This window comes from Amblyomma americanum, chromosome 9 (assembly GCF_052857255.1).
Source record: "Amblyomma americanum isolate KBUSLIRL-KWMA chromosome 9, ASM5285725v1, whole genome shotgun sequence".
Taxonomy (NCBI): Eukaryota; Metazoa; Arthropoda; class Arachnida; order Ixodida; family Ixodidae; genus Amblyomma; species Amblyomma americanum.
Genome location: NC_135505.1, coordinates 80,227,297 through 80,238,788, shown reverse-complemented (window position 1 = coordinate 80,238,788; position 11,492 = coordinate 80,227,297).

Here is an 11,492-nt window from a genome sequence, read left to right as displayed (position 1 = left end):
AGTACCGTATGCGCACGGGAAACGACGGTGGTAAAACGCCCATTCTAAATGACTCTTCATAAACACGTTGTAAAATGATAGAAGTTTCGCGTTTGAACGCCTTCTAAAATTCTGCTGTTATCCCATCAGTACCTGGCGATGTCCCCAAGTGGAGCTCATCAATGGCGTATTCAAATTGCGCTGCTGATAAGTCGGCAGATAGGCTGTCAGAGTCATCACCGGTGAGTCGGGGTAATACTTAAAAATTCAGCCTGAAAGGCCTGCACATCCGCCGATTTGGAAGCGAACAAATCACGGTAGTACTGACTGAAAAGACTCCCTTATCACCTTCGGATCGGCCGTCAGAGAAACTTTGTTTTAATATTCTACGGTATCTTTCCTTCTAGCGTATCTTTTTTCTGTCGTCAAATTCCGCCTACTGGGCATATCATCTGCCAGCAAGCGATCGGCTCGTGCACAGATTGCAGCTCTTGAAACCCTGTCACATCGATAGCCTCAAGCTTGGCTTTAACTTCGCTGATAAGATCAGGGTATACTCCCGGAGCTTTATTTTCCTCTATAATTCTTTCAACATCTGTCGTAGGTCCTTTGGTTAGCTTTTTCAGCATGTTTGATTTCTACGGACCTTTCAATAGCCCACATTTTGACATCAACTTTAAAATTCCTCCCATTTTACTGCCCAACTTTTCTCATAACTTGAACAAACTTTTTCTAACACGTTATTTCTTTCTAAAAGAAACGTATCGTTCTTTAATAATTTTGCATTGAGCTTTCACAAGTCCCAGCTGAATTTCGCTTGAGGTGTCGGGTTCCTTCCCATGGTGAATATGACACAACAGTGATCGTTAAATGTAACCGGTTCGACGATGTAGTTATCGCAAATCGCTGCTAGCTCAAGGGAAACGTAAGCTCTATCAAGCCTAGCATGACTACGCCCTTGGAAATGTGCATAATGACGTCTTATTCCTCCATTTGCGAACTGGGCAACGTCTTGAAGTGAATACTTTTTAATGTTTTCTTTCAAGAAAATAGCACTTTTGCTTTCGGTAACCGCTGAGCCTGATCGGTCATCTGCACTGAGAACACATTTTAAATCCCCCAAAACAATGACAGGCCTATTGCATTCGATGTACACACATAGATCTTGGAAGAGCAAAAGACGTTCACGCGGTTTTGTAGGAGCATACACACAGATTACTCTCAAATTTTCCTCCCCGTACAACAAATCACCGAGCTCAAACCTTCCCCTCCAGCAACACACCACTGCTTGCTCCTAGATAGCAAGACAGGTCTTAAGAGAACACAGCCCAATGACGTCCCCACTGCATGACTAGCACGCACGTTATAACGCGACTTGAACTGCGCAACGATAGCGTCTGTCGCGCTCTCACTCTCTATCTTTGTTTCTTGTAATGCAAGAATGTCAAGGTCTTTCTCATTAAACAGACGCCTTAGCTGACATTGTCTGCGCCTAGCTGCTAGTCCGCGCACGTTTAACGTGCCACATGTTAAATTTGATAGAAGACAAGCCATGCTGAGAATCCTGCACGAACAAGATCCAGGTAGCTTACCAGGCTTGCGCCTTATCCCATAAAAAGGGGCGATTAATCAGCGCGCCTAGCGCTGCGTACAGAAGACGCGGACGAAGACCGAGACTGAGGTGGTGGTGGTAGTGGTTTTATTAAAAATAATAGTAAAAAGGAAGGAAAAGATTTTTGCTAGCCCCGGCATCTGCCATTGATACTGAAGCACCTGAGCTGGGGCAGCGGAAATAAAGGACAGCAGGCAGAATGGAGAAATGAAATTAAAGAGGTGAGGGGACAGGAAGAGAGGATAGGGGGAGAAGTAATATGTACAAACTATTTACACAATAAGAAATGTGTCCAGGTTGTGCGCGTGATTAGTTCATTTTAGAGGTATTAAATCACACACGCGCACAGCACTGTGTTGGTTACAACTGGAGTGGGGCGTCCAGTTATCAATCGTTCAAGGTAGAACTCGCGGAGCGTTCGGTCACTGCGTGTAACTACCTGACGGAGAACAGACGGGACGTCAAGCCCGTGTGTTCGAGGAATGCAGAGAGGCTCACCAAAGTTCGCTCACGAGTGCGCGCACTGCCCTGCGGCCACAATAGCGTCTTGATGGAGTCTGGTAGTATGCCCTGCGCCCTATAGGCCGCGAGCATATCGCGACGAGCATCGGCGAACGCGGAGCAGCGAAGGAGCAGGTGTTCTAGAGTTTCTACTGCACCGCATCCGTCACACATATCACTCGTCGCGATTCCGTGACGCACCCGTCGTTCCCCGGGCCACACGCAGCCAATGCGCGCGCGGAGGATCATTGCACGTTGTGACCGTGTAAGTGCGCGACAGCCGGTGACACTGTCGATGCGCTCACCTCCCGCGATGCGTGGGTCGGGGTGCTGCTTTCGGAGATGGTCTTGGATGGCCGCACGCACGTCCTCCAGCGCAAGGGGCAGATCGCTGGCAGGTAGTTGGTGTGCAGCGGTCGCGAGGTCGTCAGCTTCTTCGTTGCCGGCGATGCCGCAGTGACCGGGCACCCACTGTGCACGCACGGCACAACCTCGCTGCGCGAGGCGCTCGATGCGCGAGCGAATCTCCCGCACTAGTGGGGTACCGTGGCCGTTAGATTGCAGGCGGCTGAGGGCGGCGCGGGAGTCGCACAGCAGAGCACTCCTGGGCGGCGGAGGGCCGAGGGAGAGCAGCAGGTCCAGCCCGAGCCGGATCCCCATCAACTCCGCCGTGGTGGAGGAGCCCAGGAAGGTTGCGTGTTGCTGGCTGTGCAGTCGCAGGGCGGGGATGGTGGCCGCCGCAGCAAGGGAGCAGCTGTCGCGGGCCACTGAGCCGTCGGTGTACACGAGGAGATGGTCCTGGAGCTCCTCGTGTATGACGGCTCTGGCCAGCTGCTGCACAGCACAGAGGGGTGTGCTCCGCTTTCCCGCGATGCCGACGATCTCTCGCTGTACCTCCGAGGCAGCAGGCCAGGGCGCGCAGGAGCCGTAGGGGGGTGGGCCTTGGGTCAATTGCTCATACTCGAGCAGCGCCGCGCCCATTCGTGAGCGCGGGTGCGAGCGCATACGCTGCAGCAGCCAACCGCCGTCCGGTGCGCGGCGAAGCCGGTCGATGTGATTCAGTGCCCTGCGCGCTGCTTGGAGCTCAAGGGGCCACGCTCCTGCCTCGGCCAACGTTGCGGCGCACTGCGAGTTTTTGGGCAGGCCTAGGCACACGCGCAGGGACTTGCGGTGCTGAAGCTCGAGCTTCTTCCAGCACGGCTTGCGCACCGTGACGAGCGGCAGCGCATAGAGCACCGCCCCCAAAGCTGCGGCATTGTATAGACGCAGCGCGGCTTGCTGGGAGATGCCCTGGCCTCGAGCGGTGAGCTTGTGCACGGCGGCGGTGATCCTCTTCATCTGCAGACAAGCCTTGGTCGCCGCGGGGCGGAAGGAAAGGCGCCAGTCGATGTCCAGGCCAAGGTACCGCACCGATTTACGCCAATGAATCGGAGTCCCGTCCAGTGACAAGGGCGCAAGGTGCGCGCGCGAGCGCGAAACGCAGGCCATAGCCACCGATTTGTCCGCGCTCAGCGACAGACCAAGGCCGCGCAAGCTGGCATCGACTGCGGTCAGGGCTCCCTGAAGGCACCCCCACACGCGGAACGCCTCGCCCGGTGGTCCCCGGCACCACAGAGCTATGTCGTCTGCATATATGGACATGTACACATGGTGTCGCCCGCTCGTGGGGAGGGAGGCCGGTACCACCGACATGGCCACATTAAACAGAAATGGTGATAGGACAGAGCCCTGCGGCACGCCCATGTCGACCGGGCGAGGCTTGGAGAGCTTACCCCCTACTCGTACGCGCATGGTGCGCCCGCTCAGGAAGCCATGAACGAATCGCAAAAGGCGCCCGCTCACACCAGCCCCCTCAAGCACCGCGAGAATTGGTGCACGGTGAACGTTGTGTTATCGCCTGAGACGTCCAGTAGCAGCAGCAGCGCAACCTGGCCTGCTGCCCTGGCATGCTCCAGCGCTGTAACAACGTCCGATATAGAATCAGCCGTGCACCGCATCCCACGGAAACCCGTCTGCCGCTCGTCAAACAAATCAGCCTCCGCAGCCCGCTCGTTCAGACGCTGCAACGCCATATGATCCATGAGCTTACCTGCCGCCGATGTTAATGCCACTGGCCGGTATCCGCTCAGCTCCGTAGGTGGGCGCCCTGCCTTTCGGATGGGACAAACGACCGCGGTTCGCCAATCCTCCGTTAGCTCCCCGCGTTCCCACACCAGGTTGATCTGCTGCAGGAGGATCTGTCGTTGCTGCGCATCCAGGTTTCGCAGCATCTGGTATGTCACCCCGTCCGGTCCGGGCGCCGAGCGGCGGCGGCAGCGCTGCAGCGCATTGTTCAATTCCGCCGTGGTGAACGGCGCATCACATGGACCTTCCGAGGCGACGTGCGAGGGACTGGCACGTACTTCTCTTTGCCTCGGTGACTCTGAGCCACTGGCGCTCGAGGCGTTGCAACCTGACCACGGTGGAAGGTTGTGAAGGGGGTGGCAACACTTTCTTGGCACGCTTAGCCAGGCCGAAGGTGCCATCTTGTGATGCCCTGTCGTCCTGGACTGGGTCCGCTTCGCCGTTCATTGCAGACACCTGGTCGCTCTTCGGCGGCGTTTCAGTCGGGCTGCTGACAGCATCTTGCTCGTTCGGCATCTCGCTCGATGTTTTCATGTTTCCCTCACAGACGCTTCCTTGATCACGAGACACACTCTTCTTCCAACGGTCATCAGGGGCCGTCGTTTCAGCTTCCTCGATGTCCATGTCCTCTTTATCGTCACAGTCCTCTGAGGCCGCCCTATCACATTGGCGTACGTAGTACGTATGCAGTCCTCACGGACATGAGCAAAGGCGCGGCACTTAGTGCAGCGAGGCGTCTGGTAGTCGCGGCGGATATGACCGCGTCGGCGACACCGGGGACAAGGAGGTGCCCTACCAGGCACAAGCACAAGGACGGAGCCCCCGTAGAACTTGAAAAGATGCGGCACCTCCTCCGCCGTGACCCCCTCTTTAAGCACCATTCTAGCGACACGTGTTGTCGACTCCGCTGAATAAATCCTGGAACATTCCATTCCTCATGCCGAATTTACATCACTTCTCCGATCTCGCTCAGAGCCTTCCAAAGGGTCTCATTGGGTATGTGAAATGGCACCCAGTGAATCTTCACCTTGATCTCCTTTCGACAAAGGTCAATAATGGCACAGTAGCCGCCATTCACACTCAGGCCCCCGGTCGCAAGCACAGCGTCCTTTGCCTCCTGGGTACGAAACCTCACGAGACGGATGGTGGCTCATCTGGCAAGCACCAATGCCGCCGATATCCTTAAGGACGCCGGCATCTTCTAATGGTTGACGAAAGTCCCCTATTCGATACGGACGCTTCGAAGTATCACCGTGCAAGAAAACACACAGACGCATACATTCGTCAGGAGGTGGCCCATAAAGGGATTCATCCCGGCCAACAAAGGCCGTTGCGGCACCTCGCTCGGAGCGAACCATTTCTGCGTCCGTCTAGCAGGGCAGCCAGAAGCTCGATGGTTTGGAATAAACAAAGGCGCGTCTAATGGATACGGTGTTGTCTTAGAAGGGGTCTTTAGAGACATGTGCTGTGATGTATATTAGTTATTATGAGCATGGAAATTACAGAAGTCGCAGTTAAGCGATATCAACGTACGTTTCCGTTACTTTTTCCTCTTCGCCTGGCGCGCACGTGCGCCATCACGCGGCGCCTACTAAAACCACTCCATCCTCCTCCTCGCAATGTACGCCACTGTACAGACGGGCGGACGGACGGATGGACAAGGCTGTACCTTTTAAATCGGGCGGCGGGTCAACCACCTAGCCATGGCTTGTGAAATTTTAGTCTTCTCTTGATTTTAGCCACCAATCAGATAACCATCGCGTAGTTACTTCTACCCGCTTAATATCTACTTTTCCTTCACTGTCCGCTGCTTTCCACTGTAGGGTGAAATCTTTACAGAAAAACATCCTGTTCACCGTTCCCTCCTCCTCTCCGCAAGCATCGCACAACGTGCCTATCTTGTGGTACCTGACTGTATATGTCTTATTCCGCAAAACTCCCGTCCTGTCCGCACAGAACAAAAGAGCTTCCCCTAGTTATCATAGGTATGCTCTTTAGAAATTTCCTACTTAAAGATCCTGTATGTTTGCAGTGCCGATTTCGTCAGCATCTGTTTTCCACAGATTTCTCTCTGTTAATTTCTTTCTTAGCTGATAATTGTTGATTTGCCCCCGTACTGCTGTCCATATAATTGCATGTCAAATAAGATAGCGCGCTATGACAGCGCCTCCTAGTGTACCTGTATAGCGCCTCCCGCTCGTCTCGTTCGGGCGCAGTGGGGCCGTGCGGGCACGCAGGAATCACGCGGTGAGCGGTGAACAACGCAGCAGACATCGAAGGCGCGTTCACCACGAAGATTGCGGCTTGCTGCCCGTTCGTTCGGCGCGGAAGCTATGTGCCGACGAACTATGACTATAACTTGAGTCCCCCGCGTTTCGGCAGTATGAGGACTCCCAGGGATATATGAATGCAGAGAATGACCTGCATATATGGGAATTAACCCATTAGGCTATCGCGCCATACCCTCAAGGCGCAGCTTGAGTATCCCCTTCAATTATTTTAAAGCGAAAGCTTTACTGGCTGCAGGTTGAACAGTTTCGCGCGATTCCTGGAGAGCCGTGCTGCGTAAGCGTGAAGAGCAGTGATGACACACGGGGCATTTCTCTCTCTCACTCCCTAGTCACAACTGCGCATGCGCCACTAGTAGCACCGAGCCACAGGTGTTCTACCGCAGCGCAGCGCCACGCCTTTCCTCAAAATGCAACTTTCAATTTTCACTTTTCTATTCTTCCCCTCCCTCATTTATCACTTTCAGGGCGCGGTTCGGTTGCCCACCGAGATATGCGAGACGTTTAATATGCTCTGCGCGCTCTCCGTGCCATCTAGCATGACCTCACGCCGCGCGGCTCGCCGCCGCCGCCGTTTGGTATGACGTCACACCTTGACGTTGCACTCGCCTCCGCTTGCTTCACCAGCTGCGTCGCATGCCTGATAACATGGAGGATTGAAAAGGAGAGCCCGCGTGCACCGCAACCACAGTTGCGTCGTCTTTAATGCGATAACAACATAGCTAGAGAACCAGGCTAACCTGGACTTGCAATCAAGATTAACCAAGGCTAATCATGCTATGCCTTAGCTTTCGGTATACGTATATCTTGGCATAGCCGAGCTAAGCCGCTGCCATGAGAAAGCTTAACTATGCTGCCTCGTAACGATTTCGAGGTGCTTGCGGTTGGTTTTGACCCTCAAGTGGGCCAAAGGTGAAACCCCTTACGGCGCGGTTCGGGTGTCCACCGATATATGGGAGACACTACGGTATTTCCTTTCCTGAAAACCGGCTCGGGTGTCCACCGATATATGTGAGACAGTTACTGGGCCATTTCCTTTTTTCAAATTCAATTTTCTTCGAAAGCTAAGGAAAGACAAATATTTAGCCCTCTGGGACGGTGGACACTTCAGTCGCGCTTTAAGCTACGTGGCGGTAGTGACATATGTGCGTTGCATGCGTAGGCATTAAAACGTTGTAGCAGAAACGCGGCACTGAAGCTACAAACCGCCGCCCTTCTTTGTGCTCATTGGCGTTAGCGTTGGCAGCGTTCTAGACTCCAGTGATTTTGAGGAAAGGAAGGCGCATAACTGGCTCCCTGATTCAATGGATGCTTCAATAGCGCTTTGAGGTATGTGGACCCGCTGCGGTGGCTAAGTGGTTAGAGCGCTCGGCTACTGATCCGGAGTTCCCTGGTTCGAACCCGGCCGCGGCGGCTGCGTTTCAATTGAGGCCAAACGCTAAGGCACCCGTGTGCTGTGCGATGTCAGTGCACGTTAAAGATCCCCAGGTGGTCGAAATTATTTCGGAGCCCTCCACTACGGCGCCTCTTTCTTCCTTTCTTTTTTCACTCCCTCCTCTGTCCCTTCCCTTACGACGCGGTTCAGGTGTCCAACGATGGTGTCCAACGATATGTGACAGATACTGCGCCATTTCCTTTCCCCAGAAAACAAATATAATTGTCAACTATGTGGCGATGGGGAGAGAGAGAGAGATGTGGGCTACATGCATTAGCGCTGACAACGTTGTGGTGGCAGACACGCTTCACTGCAACATTGAGCCGCAGCGTTCATTGGGTGACCAGCCCCTTGACAATGTGTGTCCCCTATCCACTGTGTGGAACGCACTCAACGTTACAGGCCAAACCGCGTCTGCTTACCCGATACACCACAGCTTTCACTATTTAACTAGGTTCAGCAGTAGTTGAACCGCAGCTAATTTTTAAAGCGAAAGCTTTATTGGCCGCAAACTCGCGATTTCGCCGTGGTGGTACTCCATGGAGGCACGTGACGTCACAACGCGCGACTCGCCGCGGAAGGTTACTGCGATTCGCGCGCTCGCCGCGCCATCTGGCATGACGTCGCACCGCGCCGCTCGCTGCCGTTTGGTAGGACGTGACACCGCGTTCCTCGTCGTTGCCCTCGCCTCCTCTCTCTTCGATAGCTGCGTTGCATGCGTGATAAGATGTCACAGGATTGATAAGGAGAGCTCGCGTGCGCCGCAGCCACAGTTGAGGCGAAAGTATGGACGGCGACAATTCTGATAAGCTGAAGGAGGCTTGGAATCGACAGCGGAACGAGATGAAGAGGAAACGAATAGCCCAGGAAACAGACGAGCAGCGCGCCGAACGACTGGCTAAACGCCGCCGTGAATATGCCGCCGCGAGACAGGCACGTTTAACGTCCGGTGTCACGACCGCTAGCAGCAGCGACAGCAGCCGGAGGAGAGACCTGAGTCCTGCTTCACTGGAGACGTCCCGTGATGAACGATGGAATGCGACCAAGAGACAGCGGCGGGCTCAAGAAACCGAAAAACAACTTGTCGTTATCCTAGAGAATAGGCGTAAGAGTGACGCGACCCCTTCAATTCTTGGATAGCCTCGGTGCTGAAATCAAACGTGGACCTGCAGGTCATCCTGAACGTTTATGCCTGTGCTTCGTACATTGTAGAATATGTGAACAAGGCGGGGAGTTTCACACTTTCTTTCGCTACATATATCCTGGCATAGCAGAGCTAAAGCCACTGCCATTTTTTTGTATAATAAAGTTAATTCCATCCATCAGTCCAACAAATCTCTATAGATACCTTCCAAACATATCAGTACTCTCGCTGTTTAGCGAGCACTGTCCGCAGTTCGTTTCATCTGACAGCTGCCGTAAGCCAGCTTCGCAACCACAGAGATCTCATTGTTATCTTTGAGAACCCGCTGAGGTGTACTAGGATAGTGGAAAACTGGTATAAATAATACTGCTCTTCACTTTCTAGAGGCTAATTTGACCAAAGAATGCATTCCTACTCATCATATAGCACAAGCTTCTTACCAAAAGGTAACTGTAAAGCGGGTTCGAAAGCGAAAATGACCTTCGACGAGACTAGAGTCACTGACGAGACATACTTGCAGCGCCCTGAGCTTTCCAAGTTCTTTTTTCGTGACGTCTGTACGTGCATCCACTGAGAGAGAGAGAGAGAGAAATTAATTTGCTCCCGTCAAAAATGACGGCGGGAAAGGCTATAGCCTAAACCCCCATTCATTCCCCTAACCGTTGGCCGGATTCCCTTGGGACTGGACGGCGGTCAGGGCGGGACCGATGACTTTGCGTTGTTCGGCTTAGGGGTTAAGCAATAAGGTTTCCCAGGATTGTACATTTCTATTCGGTTCGTTATAGAAGGGGCAGGTCCAGACCATGTGGACTAGATCTGCAATCCTATTGCAGTGCGTACATCTAGGATTAAAGACTTCTGGATGCCATTTACTGTACAGTTGAGGGTTTGGAAACACCTCCGTTTGCGGTTTCCTCCTCACGCTTTCCTCTTTCCTAATGAGCTGTTAGGCACCTACTGGATAGGTCTTACGACCGAGCTTATGATGAGGAATTATTTCATGGAATCACCTTGTGAGTTCGTCACCAGATGGGAGGTGTTCCTCGCGTGGAGTTTAAGCGTCAGCGGTGATCGAGCGGAGAGTGAGCCCTCGGGCGTTCGCGTGCGCATTCTTGTTCCCCCACAGGCCCTGATGAGCCGGGGACCGCATCAATGAGATTAGCGCTGATGGTACTTGCGTGCATTACCTGAGAAAGAGGATCATTGCTTGCGCCGAGCTCCGGTTCGAGGCGCACTCGTTCAGTTGAAGGGAGGACGCGGGTCTCAAGCGCTCAAAAATGCGAAAATTTTGATTTTTCAAAAGTGGCATATTCATGATTAATACACTATTAAGAAGACATCCCTACAAAGTTTCAAGGTTTAACTCGACCTCCGACTACTAAAATAAAAAAATTTGGAGGACGATTAAGCTTCGCCTTTAAGAGTGAGACGCGACGGCTTGTTGCAGCGTGGCCAAGGAGTCCACGGAGCGGCATCATACGTACGGCGCGACGCGCGGCCCATTGCACCATTTAAGGAAAGGACGCCTGTCTCACATATATCGCTGGACACCCGTACCACGCCGTAAGGAACGGAAACCCCCTTTCCATTCGGCACGGTTCAGGTGTTCACCGAGATGTGAAATACGGCGCCATTTTTCGCTCACAGACAACGCCACCGACGCCGACGACATCGGCTTTTCTACGACACGCGGCCCTTAACGCTATCGCGTTAAAAAAAAATTAGCTCAGCTCAGGATATCCACCCGCCGCGGTGGCTCAGTAGTTAGGGCTCTCGGCTACTGTTCCGGAGTTCCCGGGTTCGAACCCGACCGCGGCGGCTGCGTTTTTATGGAGGAAAAACGCTAAGGCGCCCGTGTGCTGTGCGATGTCAGTGCACGTTAAAGATCCCCAGGTGGTCGAAATTGTTCCGGAGCCATCCACTACGGCACCTCTCTCTTCCTTTCTTCTTTCACTCCCTCCTTTATCCCTTCCCTTACGGCGCGGTCCAGGTGTCCAACGATATGAGACAGATACTGCGCCATTTCCTTTCCCCAAAAACCAATTATGGTTATTAATGCCGTCAAGGCAGCAATTGCGTTGTTATCTGTTCCTTCACCTGTCGCTTGGCGCAGTGGGTGTACCCGGTCACCTACTGCTTTGTGGCGGTGGCTTATTAATGCGAAAGCATTTCTAGGCTATGTCGGCGGGGTTGCGTCACCAACACGTGTCACAAAATCGTGTCAGGAGCGATTGTGACGTTTTCAGATGTGATAGCATCAAACGAATGGTTGTGATCGATAGAGGACGATGGGACGATGATGCACAAAAAATCGATATTAATAGGATGATTAGTTAATTAATTAGAGCCAATAATGTAAATAACGCCCAAACAGCACGAACATCGATATAGTAAGTGGAGCGGAAAACA